This window comes from Rhinopithecus bieti, unplaced genomic scaffold, assembly GCF_001698545.2.
Source record: "Rhinopithecus bieti isolate Rb0 unplaced genomic scaffold, ASM169854v2 scaffold_65, whole genome shotgun sequence".
Taxonomy (NCBI): Eukaryota; Metazoa; Chordata; class Mammalia; order Primates; family Cercopithecidae; genus Rhinopithecus; species Rhinopithecus bieti.
In genome coordinates, this window is record NW_016803344.1 from 3,605,192 (window position 1) to 3,617,498 (window position 12,307).

At 43.9% G+C, this 12,307-nt stretch overlaps 1 protein-coding gene across 7 annotated transcripts in view; it reads left to right on the plus strand.

Moving 5' to 3' along the window:
* Positions 1-12,307, plus strand: part of SLC23A2 (solute carrier family 23 member 2) — a 133,066-nt gene that overhangs the window by 26,956 nt on the left and 93,803 nt on the right. The window contains exon 4 of one of the 7 annotated variants that reach the window (XM_017877979.1): positions 10,293-10,544. The exons of 5 other annotated variants lie outside the window; for them this stretch is intronic. The gene's annotated coding sequence lies outside the window, so the exon portion shown is untranslated. Of the gene's footprint in view, positions 1-6,952; positions 7,500-10,292; positions 10,545-12,307 lie in introns of those variants that run through there. One more of the 7 variants, XM_017878003.1, reaches the window with a different exon arrangement.

The window sequence follows — 12,307 nt, forward strand, 5'->3', positions numbered from 1 at the left end:
TTTTTTTTTTTTTTTTTTTTTTTGAGACGGAGTCTCGCTCTGTCGCCCAGGCTGGAGTGCGGTGGCGCGATCTCTACTCACTGCAAGCTCCGCCTCCCGGGTTCACGCCATTCTCCTGCCTCAGCCTCCCGTGTAGCTGAGACTACAGGCGCCCGCCACCGCGCCCGGCAAATTTTTGTATTTTTAGTAGAGACAGGGTTTCACCGTGTTAGTCAGGATGGTCTCGATCTCCTGACCTCATGATCCGCCCGTCTCGGCCTCCCAAAGTGCCGGGATTACAGGCTTGAGCCACCGCGCCCGGCCTACAGTACTTTTCTTAAGAAAATTATTTTTGAGACAGAGTCTCACATTGTTACCCAGGCTGGAGTGCAGTGGCACCATCTCCGCTCACTACAGCCTTGACCTCCAAGCTCAAGCGATCTTCCCACCTCAACCCTTCAAGAAGCTGGGACTAAAGGCACACCCCACCATAACCAGCTAATTTTTTTGTATTTTTTTGTAGAGATGGGGCTTTAGTATGTTTCCCAGGCTGGTCTCGAGCCCCTGAACTCAAGTGTTACTCCTACCTTGGCCTCCCAAAGTGCTAGGATTACAGGCATGAGCCATCGCACACAACCTATACAGTACTTTAAAGAGACGGGAATCAGGAGTTGGTGCTCATGTATGGGAATTTTTTGTATATTCATTTTATAACTTACTATCTTTCTGAAGTATCTTATTCTAGGGTGTGTGTGTGTGTGTGTGTGTGTGTGTGTGTGTGTTTACTCATTTTCTGGGTAGACAGACACATTACCTATAAATAATTCTTTTGCTTTCCCTTTTCCATTATTTGAATGTTCAAAAATTTTTTTCTTCATTTTAGAAATAGGGTCTTAGTCTGTTGCCCAGGTTGGATTGCAGAGATGCAGTCATTGTTCACTGCAGCCTCAAACTCCTGGAGTCAAGCCAGTCCTCCTACCTCAGCCTTCTTAGTAGCTGGGACCACAGGCGTGCACCACCATGTCCAGCTAATTACAAAAAAAATTTTTTTTTAAATAGAGACTAGGTCTTGTTATGTTGCCCTGGCTGGTCTTGAACTGGCCTAAAATGATCCTTCTGGCCTCCCAAAACAGTGAGATTACAGACCCGAGCCACTGTGCCCAAACAAAATCTTTTTTTTTTTTTGGGAGACAGAATATCCTGCTGTCGCCCAGGTTGGAGTGCATTCTTCTGCCTCAGCCTTCTGAGTAGCTGGGACTACAGGCGCACGCCACCACACCTGGCTAACTTTTGTATTTTTGGTGGAGACAGTGTTTCACCATATTGGCCAGGCTGGTCTCGAACTCCTGACCTTGTGATCCGCCTTCCTCGGCCTCCCAAAGTGCTGGGATTACAGGTGTGAGCCACCGCGCCCAGCCCAAAATCTTTTTCTTATCATCCTGGTTAGAACTTCTAGAACAGTCTTCTATAATGCCACCCACCAGACTCCTATTTTTGTCTTTAAAGGGCACCCTTCAGGGTGTTGTTCGGGTTATGTATCTCATTGCCTTTGGTATGAGATTGGGGTTCTTTTTGAGGACTCTTTTCTTCTATGTCTAATGTGCTAAGAGTTTTATTCAAAAATTGACATTGAGTTTTATGCCTTTTGGTTTCTTTCTGTTTTTTTTTTTCTTTTTTAAGACGGAGTATCGCTCTGTTGCCCAGGCTGGAGTGCAGTGGCGCAATCTTGGCTCAACTGCAACCTCCACCTTCTAGGTTCAAGCAATTCTCCTGCCTCAGCCTCCTGAGTAGTTGGGATTACAGGCATGCGCCACCAGGCCCAGCTAACTTTTTTTTTGTATTTTTAGTAGAGACGGGGTTTCGCCATGTTGGTCAGGCTGGTCTCAAACTCCTGACCTCAGGTGATCCACCCGCCTCAGCCTCCCAAAGTGCTGGGATTATAGGCGTGAGCCACTGCACCTGGCCTGCCTTTTTGGTTTCTTTTGACCTTATAGTTCTTCTTCCTATCTGTTGATGTGAGTTATAAAAATACTAGCTTTTCTCTTTTCCTTGTACTTTGTCAACTTTTGGATCAGGGTTATACTGGATTTTGATAAGCTTCTCATCTTTTTCCAGTGCTTTGGAGCTCTCCGAGTAGCATGGAGTGTGACTGTGCCTTGATATTGTGGATATTGATGCTGTGGAAATATTTGCCTGCAAAACCACCTAGGCCTGGTGCCTGTTTAAGGGGAAGGTCTTTGCTCTCCTCGACCTCTGGAGGCTTAAGAACACTTTTGGATGTGTTTATCAAATTTATCAGTTTTGTTGCTTATTTTCTAGCTAATTTTCCTCTCTTCTCTTTAATTTCTTTTTTCCTTCTTAGTACATTTTGTTACTTATTTTTTCTTCTTTCATGTAGAGATATTTTTATAGTTTTCAATGTCTCCTTTGACTCAATGGTCATTTAGGAAAAAGATTTAAAGTGGTCAATGGTTATTTAGGAAAAGATTTAAAATGGAAGTTGTTAAAACTTTCTTGATTATTTTGTTTCTTTCTGGCATTGTGATCAGGCAATGAGAAATAGGAACGTTCCTTTTTTTTTTTTTTTTTTTTTTTTGGCATTGTGATAAGGAAAAGAGAAAAAGGAACTTTTCTTTTTTTTTTTTTTTTTTTTTTTGGAGACCGAGTCTAACTGTTGCCTAGGCGGGAGTGCAGTGGCATCATCTCAGCTCACTACAACCTCTGCCTCCCAGGTTCAAGTAAGTCTCCTGCCTCAGCTTCCCGAGTATCTGGGATTACAGGCGCCTGCCACCACGCCTGGCTAATTGTTTGTATTTTTAGTAGAGATGGGGTTTCACCGTGTTGGCCAGGCTAGTCTCAAACTCCTGACCACAGGTGATCCACCTGCTTTGGCCTCCTAAAGTGCTGGGATTACAGGCATGAGCCATTGTGCCCAGCTGAAATGTTCCTTTTTTTGTGGGGTTTGAAATTTTGCTTGTGGCATGATAGATGGTCACTTTTCGTAAATGTTCTTTAGCCATTGAAAATGAAGCTATTTTCTGTGGGGTGCAAAGTTTGATATCTATTATATTAGCCTTATTCATTTTATTGGTCAGATTCTGTAATCAATACAAAATAAAATTAATTATGGACATGGGGCCTATGCTTGTATATCCTCCCTACCCCTATCTTCTTGGAGAGAGATATGTTTATGAAGTGTTGGTCATTTCTTCTCTATTTCTAGCCATTATGGGCTTTATTTCAGTGAAAGAATGTTCAGATTGTAAAGACTGACATCATATTCTTCTTGTGAATTTTATCCTTTAGCAATGTAAAATGACCTCCTTTATCCTGCTTAATACTTTTTGGCGTGAATTCCACTGTGTCTGACATTTAAAAAATAATAAGGCAGCATTAGTGTTACTTTTTTTCACTTGAAGGTCTAACTTGGCATTTATTTTATTTTTATTTATTATTTTTTTGAGACAGAGTCTCTGTCTGTCGCCCAGGCTGGAGTGCAGTGGCACAATCTCAGCTCACTGCAACCTCCATCTCCTGGGTTTAAGCGAGTCTCCTGTCTCAACCTCCCAAGTAGCTCAGACTACAGGTGTGCGCCACCACACCCAGCTAATTTTTGTATTTTTAGTAGAGATGAGGTTTCTTCATGTTGGCCAGGCTGGTCTTGAACTCCTGACCCCAAGTGATCTGCCCACCTCAGACTCCCAAAGTACTAGGATTCCAGGTGTGAGCCACTGCATCCGGCTGGCATTTATTTTTTGATGCAATCTGAGTATTTTTAATTAAATGGGTTTAACTCATTTATAGGTCTAGCTGTGTTTTAGTTTGTGTTCTGTTTCAAATTCTAATACTGGTTTTAAGTGAAAAACCAAAAAAAAAAACCTCATTTCTCTAATTGTCATAGTTAAGGCCTATCTATGATTCTTTCTCTTTGGGAGAAGGGCTTTAGCATCTTCTTACTGTCTGTTTTCAGTCTTTATTAATGTAATCTTTTCTGTCTGCTTTATTTAATTACATTTCTTTTTGTATTTAATTTAATTTTATTATTATTATTTTTGAGATGGAGTCTCTGTTGCCAGGCTGGAGTGCAGTGGCGCTGTCTCTGCTCACTGCAACCTCCACCTCCTGGGTTCAAGTGATTCTCCTGCCTCAGCCTCCCGAGTTGCTGAGATTACAGGCGTGCACCACCACTCCCAGCTAATTTTTGTATTTTTAGTAGAGATGGGGTTTCACCATGTTGGCCAGGGTGGTCTTGAGCTCTTGACCTTGTGATCCGCCTGCCTTGGCCTCCCAAAGTGCTGGGATTACAGGCATGAGCCTCCACACCTGCCTTTTTTTTTTTTTTTTTTTTTGAGTCTCGTTCTGTCACCCAGGTTGGAGTGCAGTGGTGCAATCTCGGCTCACTGCAACTTTTGCCTCCTGGGTTCAAGGGATTCTCCTGCCTCAGCCTCCTGAGTAGCTGGGATTACAGGTACATGCCACCACTCCCGGCTAATTTTTGTATTTTTAGTAGAGATTGGGTTTCGCCATGTTAATCAGGCTGGTCTCGAACTCCTGACCTTGTGATCTGCCCGCCTTGACCTCCCAAAGTGCTGGGATTACAGGCTTGAGCCACTGCGCCCGGCCTATTTAATTACACTTCTTATATAGCATATATTTAGAGAGCAGTTTGGCTTATGCATTAAGTTTTATGACCAGATTTACACTCATTATTTAGCTTTGTCCCTACCTTGATGGTTTTAGCGTCCGTGCTTAGCAGCCTTGTATACTAGTTAGTGGCCTCTGTGAATTTCACTTCTATATTCCAACCTAGTTGGATACAGCTTCAGGCTTTCTTTCCCTCCTTTTCTTTTGGGCTCATGCACATCTAAAACTGTCTTGTTTGGCTTTCACACATGAAGGGTACCTTATCTGGGTGTAAAATTCCTTGGTAAGACCTTTCCCTCAGTTTGTGTTTATGTTACTGTCTTCTGACATTTAATACTGCTGTGGACAACCCAGGAGCTAAGCTTAATTCAAGCTAACATTTAAGCAAATCAAACATTTTCTCCTTCTCCCTGGATGTGTCTACGATTCTTTCATCCTGTGATTAAATTATTTTGCTAGGGTGTGTCCAAGTATGTGATATTGCATGAACCTAAAATGCCCTTGTAGTCCCTTTGCTCAGATTTTTCTTAATCTCAGAATAATTTTTTAGTCTATATCTTTTATATTAGGTTCTTTAAGTCTGCTCCATTTGTTCTTTTCTTTTTTTGAGTCAGAGTCCTGCTCTGTCACCCAGGCTGGAGTGTGGTGGCGCAATCTTTGCTCACTGCAACCTCTGCCTCCCAGGTTCAAGCGATTCTTCTGCCCTCAGCCTCTCAAGTAGCTGGGATTACAGGCACATGCCATCACACCCAGCTAATTTTTGTATTTTTAGTAGAGATGGGGTTTCACTGTGTTGGCCAGGTTGGTCTCAAACTCCTGACCTTAGGTGATCACGCCTGCCTCAGCCTCCCAAAGTGCTGGGATTACAGGTGTGAGCCACCATACCCGACCTCATTTGTTTTTTTTTAAAAAGTTTTATTGAGGTGTATTACACACCATGATAGTCATCATCTTAAAATACACAATTCAGTGGTTTTTAGTATATAGTTATTCACAAAGCTGTACAGCCATCACCACAATACAATTTTAGCACTTTTTTTCATCCTGCAAAAAATCCTAAAACGCATGAATAGTCACTCCCATTCCCACCCCAGCCCCAGGCAACCATTGATGAACTTTCTGTCTCTGTGGATTTGCCTACTCTGGACGTTTTGTGTAAATGGAATCGTACAGCACAACTGGCTTCATTACCTCTTTTGTTTCTAAGTCTGCTTGAAAGACACTGATGAGTCACAGTTTGGCCTTGCTCTTTGCTTTTTCCTGCCCAGCTCTGTTCGGAATAGCCTTAGCCTTTCTGTACTTTTCCTTGTCTCTCAGAGTTTCTCAGGTCTGTCACCCACCTCCGTTTCAGTCTTTTGTGACGCCATTTCTCTCGCTTGCTTTTGAGTTAATGCTGACTCTTCATTTCCCTACAGTTCTTCCCTACCTCAGCTTCTTGTTCTTGATTCATTTTCTCCATGTAATTGTCAATCTTGTTTCCTTTTTAAAAAAATACTAACTTAAAAAATGTTTTTCCTTCTTTAGTCCAACTGTGGGTTTTTTTGTGTGTGTTTGTTTTTGTTTTAATTTTCTTTTGGCTCCTGCAACAAATCTTCTCTGATGTTAGTCTTCACAGCATGTCCTGAATACAGTTCTCGGCTCCTCTAGACGTATTGAGCTGATGGGCTGGATGTGTCATGTGCCGACCTGTGTTCTGGGCATTTGTGGTGGTGGGTCTCCTGCCCTAAGCAGTTGAAGCGCCTTGCTCCCAACCTTCTCCCCAGTTTCTACTAAGGCATCACTTCTGGTCAGGTGGTGTCATCCTCTTACCCCACTGCTGAGGTCCTCAAAGTTTCCGTGAATGAGGAATACTTACAGCTGCTTTTCTCCAGGAATTGTCCTGGTTCTTTTTCTGTCTTTATCTCAGGGACTCCCATTTCTAAGATGTCCCTTGCTGATGGTCGATGCCCCTTCTGCCTGGCTGTTTGTCATCTGAGCCTCGAGTTCCCTTTCTGGATTTGGGAAGGGCAGTCTGGTGTTAGGGAGATGGAGGCAGGTATTTGCATATTCCACAGGGCAGAGGGTGCCCACTGCCCAGGTTCCTGGCAGGCCCTGGCCTGGAGTCAGGACTGGGAAGGGCAAAGTCTGGCCACAGGTGTGATTTCTTTCCTAGTCCTGGTGTTAGACTGTCAGTGTGCCTTCGCCACTTTTGTCTTCATGGGTACTTCCACTGTTTGGTAGGAATCAGTGGGGACCTGCATGCTGAATGCCATGTTGAACTGGACCCCAGCAGTCAGCTCTCCAATGTGACAGTTATTTGTTGGCTTTTCCTGCCTTTTAGTGATGAGCTCCTACCTTCAGATCTGAATTTTTTTGAGCTCTGAAAACAATAGTCTTTGGACCCTGATTGGGGAAATGGAAATTTACCAGGGAGTAAAATTAACCCCCCTTTTCACTGAGCTGGAAGCAGCCTGGGTGGACTTACTCATCTGAACCGCAGGGTTTATAAAGATAGGTTTTAATTTTCCTTGTTAGTGCAGGTTTGAGACATATATTCTCAGCAGCTGCTTGGTTTCTACAATAGACTATCCAGCCTGCCATGGAGAAACTGGCTATACAGATTAATGTTAAGGAGACCGGAACAGAGGCATGCAGTAACGTTTGTAACCGGATGGTGGCTGTTGTGTAACACAAATAGCATATCTGATGAGGTGGTGCGGTTATACAATTTTGGCCAGCCTGTGTGGGTTATAAAAGCTGAATTCCTTCAGCACCTGAGAGTGTCTCATGCTGAGTACCAGGACGGTCTCAGGGTTGTACAGACACCAGCACAGAAGTGGTGGGTGAGGCACTGATTAGAGGACATTTCTGTGGAAGGGTGGAGTTTCACTTTGAAGGTAAGGCCATTTGGCGGTTTTGCTTTGGGGAATGAGTTGTGAGGATACACAGATTGATTAATATCTGTTTGTGTCTGTGTTCATTCGGGTCTGCGTGTATCTGTTTCCGTGTGAGTATCTGAGTGTATCTCTGGTGATGTTTCTGATTTTCTTTTTTCTTTTTTTTTTTTTTTGAGATGGAGTCTCGCTCTGTCACCCAGGCTGGAGTGCTGTGGCCGGATCTCAGCTCACTGCAAGCTCCGCCTCCCAGGTTCACGCCATTCTCCTGCCTCAGCCTCCCGGGTAGCTGGGACTACAGGCGCCACCACCTCGCCCGGCTAGTTTTTTGTAGTTTTTTTTAGTAGAGACGGGGTTTCACTGGGTTAGCCAGGATGGTCTCGATCTCCTGACCTCGTGATCCGCCCGTCTCGGCCTCCCAAAGTGCTGGGATTACAGGCTTGAGCCACTGCGCCCGGCCGATGTTTCTGATTTTCTACATGTATGTCTCTTTCTGTGTGTGTGTGTGTACTAACTGTGCCGGTGTAGGTGGATGACAAGTCCCCAATTTTGCACAGCTGCATTACTAGAAAATCTCCAAAGGCTTTCTTAGTGATGTCAGACATAATTTAAATATAAAAAACTGAACATTAACATTTATGCAATTCTTAGAAGGCAGTGCCCTTACTTAGGTATGTGAGAGAGAATAACAATAAAAACTTATCTGCAGCAAGTAAAATTTCTGTGTTTTTCAGGTACTTATTTACCTTTCAGAGTAAATAAAATAAAAACTATATAAGTAAATTACTTATTTTCAAGGTCCAATCCAGTGCCAGGATTGCCAAAGCTCTGCTGTGTGTTCTTTTATGCTTTCTTTTTTTTGAGACCGAGTCTTGCTCTGTCACCCAGGCCAGAGTGCAATGGCACAATCTTGGCTCACTGCAATCTCCGCCTCCCAGGTTCAAGCAACTCTCCCACCTCAGCCTCCCAAATAGCTGGGATTACAGGTGTCCGCCACTACGACTACTTTTTTGGTATTTTTAGTAGAGATGGGGTTTCGCCATGTTGGCCAGGCTGGTCTCGAACTCATGACCTCAGGTAATCCATCTGCCTTGGCCTTCCAAAGTGCAGGGATTACAGGCTATGTTTTCCTTCTATGTGGAGTTTCAGGAGTTTGATGAAAAGTAAGTATACAACCAAAAAAGAATATAAGTGAAACAAACTTCATGGAGAGCTAGAATCTCTTATAGCTGAGTGCAGATAATATTTTTAATTTTTTAAGGTCTTTGGGTTATTAAAAAATGTCAGGTTCAGACACCAAAAAAAGCAAGACATCTGTAGCATACAATATTAAGTGATTGCAGTCTCTGTGTTTAATGGATGTATTTTTAATGAATTGCTTAGGAAGAACACACTCCTTTGCAGGAAAAAGAATGTATAACATATAGGCATGGAATGTTTAAAGCCTCCCATTTATTGAAGATCAGGGAAAAGCTTTGCAATAATTTTGATCACCATGTATGTGGTGTTAGCCTGGGGAAGAATTAGTGTCCCAGCCCCAGATAATTGCAGTGCAGTTTAGGCAAACCCACTCTTCAGCCATTAGGCAATCCATCAGTGCAGGTGAATCCATCAGAGCTCCCTTTTCCTTATCTTGGGAGAGTCTCCAGGGAAGAGGAACTCTTGGTATACTGGACTAGCGGGGAGCAGGGGTGGAGTGTGGTGGGGAGAAACGATATGCAAGAGAGATTTGCAAATGGAATGTCTTCCAGATGAGACCAGGAAAGCTGGTGGTGTTGAGAGGACTGAATAGATGGGCCAAAGTCCAGCAAAACCGAGCAGGCGTAATTGGGTAGTTAGGAAATAGAGGCAAAGTGGAACTGGACGTTTCTCTTCAGGTGGAAGAAGGAAATTGGCTTTGGCCCTTGGGGAATGATGTGGTCTGAAGAGCAGATCAGAGAGAGGTCTGGTGAGTCCGTTGAGTTATTTGAGATGCTTCTCCCAGCACCCGAGCCTGCCTTCTCCCAGCAGGGGCAGCTCTGGCAACAGTAGTTGGAGGTGACCAAATGTCCTGCTGAGGCTTCCTCTTCAGGGGCTGTGCTGGAAAGAGGATGGAGCAGGGATCCCAGACACAGTGGGGCTGAATCAGCAGGGCAGAGCCATCTCCTTGAAGATACCCAAGCCCCCAAGGTTTTTGTATTGGGCAAGCCAGGGGGAGCATCAAATGACAAAAGGCATCTGGAGACCTGGAAGAGAAGAAAGCATTCTTTCTATTCCCTGAAAGTAACTCACAAGTTTTCCTCGGCTTCCTTCAGAATGACCTTTAGATATGACCTTCTCAGGCCTATTCTGGTCTTTGGGCGTTTTCTTCAGAGCCTTGTTCTCTTAGCTTGGAAGGTAACACGAGCAATGTTTGTCTTCTCAGAATGATTGTTGGACCCGCAACATTGGCCCTGAGCTTTTGTGCAGAGATAAATCAGCCTCTCTGTGCCCCAGTTTCTCATCTGTGAAATGGAGAGAATAACAACCCCTTCCAGAATTTTTGTAAGGGCTAAGTGAAACCATGTTTGTGTCTGGGACTTGATAGTTCATTATGCACATGTTTTATCTTGTTGTAAAATTCCATATAAAATTAGCTTTTCAGTGGCTCCTGTGATGACTGATGATTAATACATTTTAAATAGTGTTTAAATAAAAGCACCATGTGTGCAAAAGTGATGTGTTAAATCACGTAGTAGAAATAAATGCAATAAAACTCATCTTTGTTCTGCTTTAGTTTGCTAAAATATATGTTCATATTTTAATTTTGTCATGCAGGCTGCACTTTTTGCTATACTGCCCCTCCCTTTCCCCTTTCGTGTCCCAGCCACAAGATTTCCCTGAACGAGTCAGGGATTCTCCAAGTATTTGAATGCCTTTTATGCATTGGACACTGTGTCCCTGCTGCCATCTCATTCTGGTGGGGAGTGTACGGGAAGCTGGGAACCATGGAAACACAGAAGGACAGCTGACCCAGGAGTGCTCCTTGGAGGAGGAGGCATCTTGAGCCCAGACCTGGGAACTCTGGAGGTCAGTGTGGGCAGCACCTGGCACCGAGGAGAAATGGCCAGGATGATGAGGCTTAAGATGGTCTTGTTATAATTTTATTTAAATAAAGTTTTGGAAAGAAAACTGCTGCTGCAAGATACCAGGCACAGCAGGCCCTGTAGCATCTGTTTGCTATAGCATTAGGTTAGAAAAAGAAGGATTGCGGATGACTTTGTATCATAAACCCCCAAACAAACAAAGCATCCACCACTCTGACATTTTACTTTCTCAGACTCCATCGCTCTTCTGAACAGGCAGTCAAATGAGTGTCACCTAGATACCATGGTGTCACCTAGATACCATGACCATCAGCTTTCATGGCTCATGCATAATTCGATGTCAGCAAAATGATGTGTCTCAGGTTGGATTCAGGAGGTTTTTTAGGATTTAGCGTTGCATTTGGGACTAGAGCTTGTCTATACCAGTGCTTCTGCGACCAAGTCTTTGGGCCAGACTGAAGGGATCTTCTGCAGGCAGAGTCCATTCTTTAACATCTTCTTTCATTCTGTCAGTTGTGCATTTTACTTTATGCATTATAAACTATTTGCTGTCAGTTAGGAATGACCTCCCCACCCAACTCACCCCACGGATGTTTCAGGAAAATTTCCCACGTTTATCCAGTGGCATTGCATCCTCTCTGGCCCACTGATGAGGACCTGAGAACCCATTTTTAGATTATTCCTAACTAGTACAGTGTTTGCCCAGGGACCCTTTTCTTTCCTACCGTCGGAGCAGGGTTGCTGCTGTCAGGGCCCCTCTTGGGACGCTGGGAGTGGCCTCTAAGGGATCATTACTCCTGGTGCTTGCTACAGATGGAAACTGGTTTCTGAGATGGAACTTGGCAGTGGTACCTAGATTCCCTCTCAGAAATCCAGGTTTTATCTGACTTCCTTTAAAACATTTCCAACTCCTAAAAGAATTAAGTCCACAAACCAAGACAGTGACAGAAGGCTGAGATGGCACATTAGGGTGCAAAGGAGATTCCTTCCATTGCAGTCATTGGAGGTAGTTCGGTTTAGGGCTCTGGTAGATTATTGTAATTAATTATAAGGCCACCCTCCTGCTGCGATTCTGGGTACTCTCTCCATCATTGTGGCAGGGGAATATGATGATATTTTGTCGTCAGTGCCATCATCTTGCACCGCTTTCTCACTTGGGCACAATATTTCTATGGGCATGTTAGTTTAAGGTCAGTAAAAAATCTGATGTAAGCCAGGCACTTGGAGCATGCCTTTCATGTCAGTGTGCAGAGCTTTTATATCAGCGACTTCCAGACTCTTTTCCCCTGACCCACAGCATGAAGCATTTTGCCTTGACACTCTCGGTTACCCCTGTCTTTTGAGATTTGCTCTGAAGTTTTTTGTTCTGTCAAATGCCATTGTTTTAAAAATTCTGGTCAAGATGCACTATTTAATTTCATGACCCACTAGTAGGTACTGACTTGCAGTTTGAAAAATGAGCGCTGGCTTGGCGTGGTGGCTTATGCCTGTGATCCCAGCACTTTGGGAGGCTGAGGCGGGTGGATTGCTTGAGCTCAGGAGTTCGAGACTAGCCCGGGCAACAAGTAGACCCTGTCTCTACAAAAAATACAAACATTAGCTGGGCATGGTGGTACATGCCTGTGGTCACAGCTACTCAGGAGGCTGAGGTGTGGGAGGTTGCAGTGAGCTGTGATTGCTTGACTGCACTCCAACCTGAGTGCCAGAGCCAGACTGTGTCTCAAAAAAAAAAAAAAAAAAAAAAAA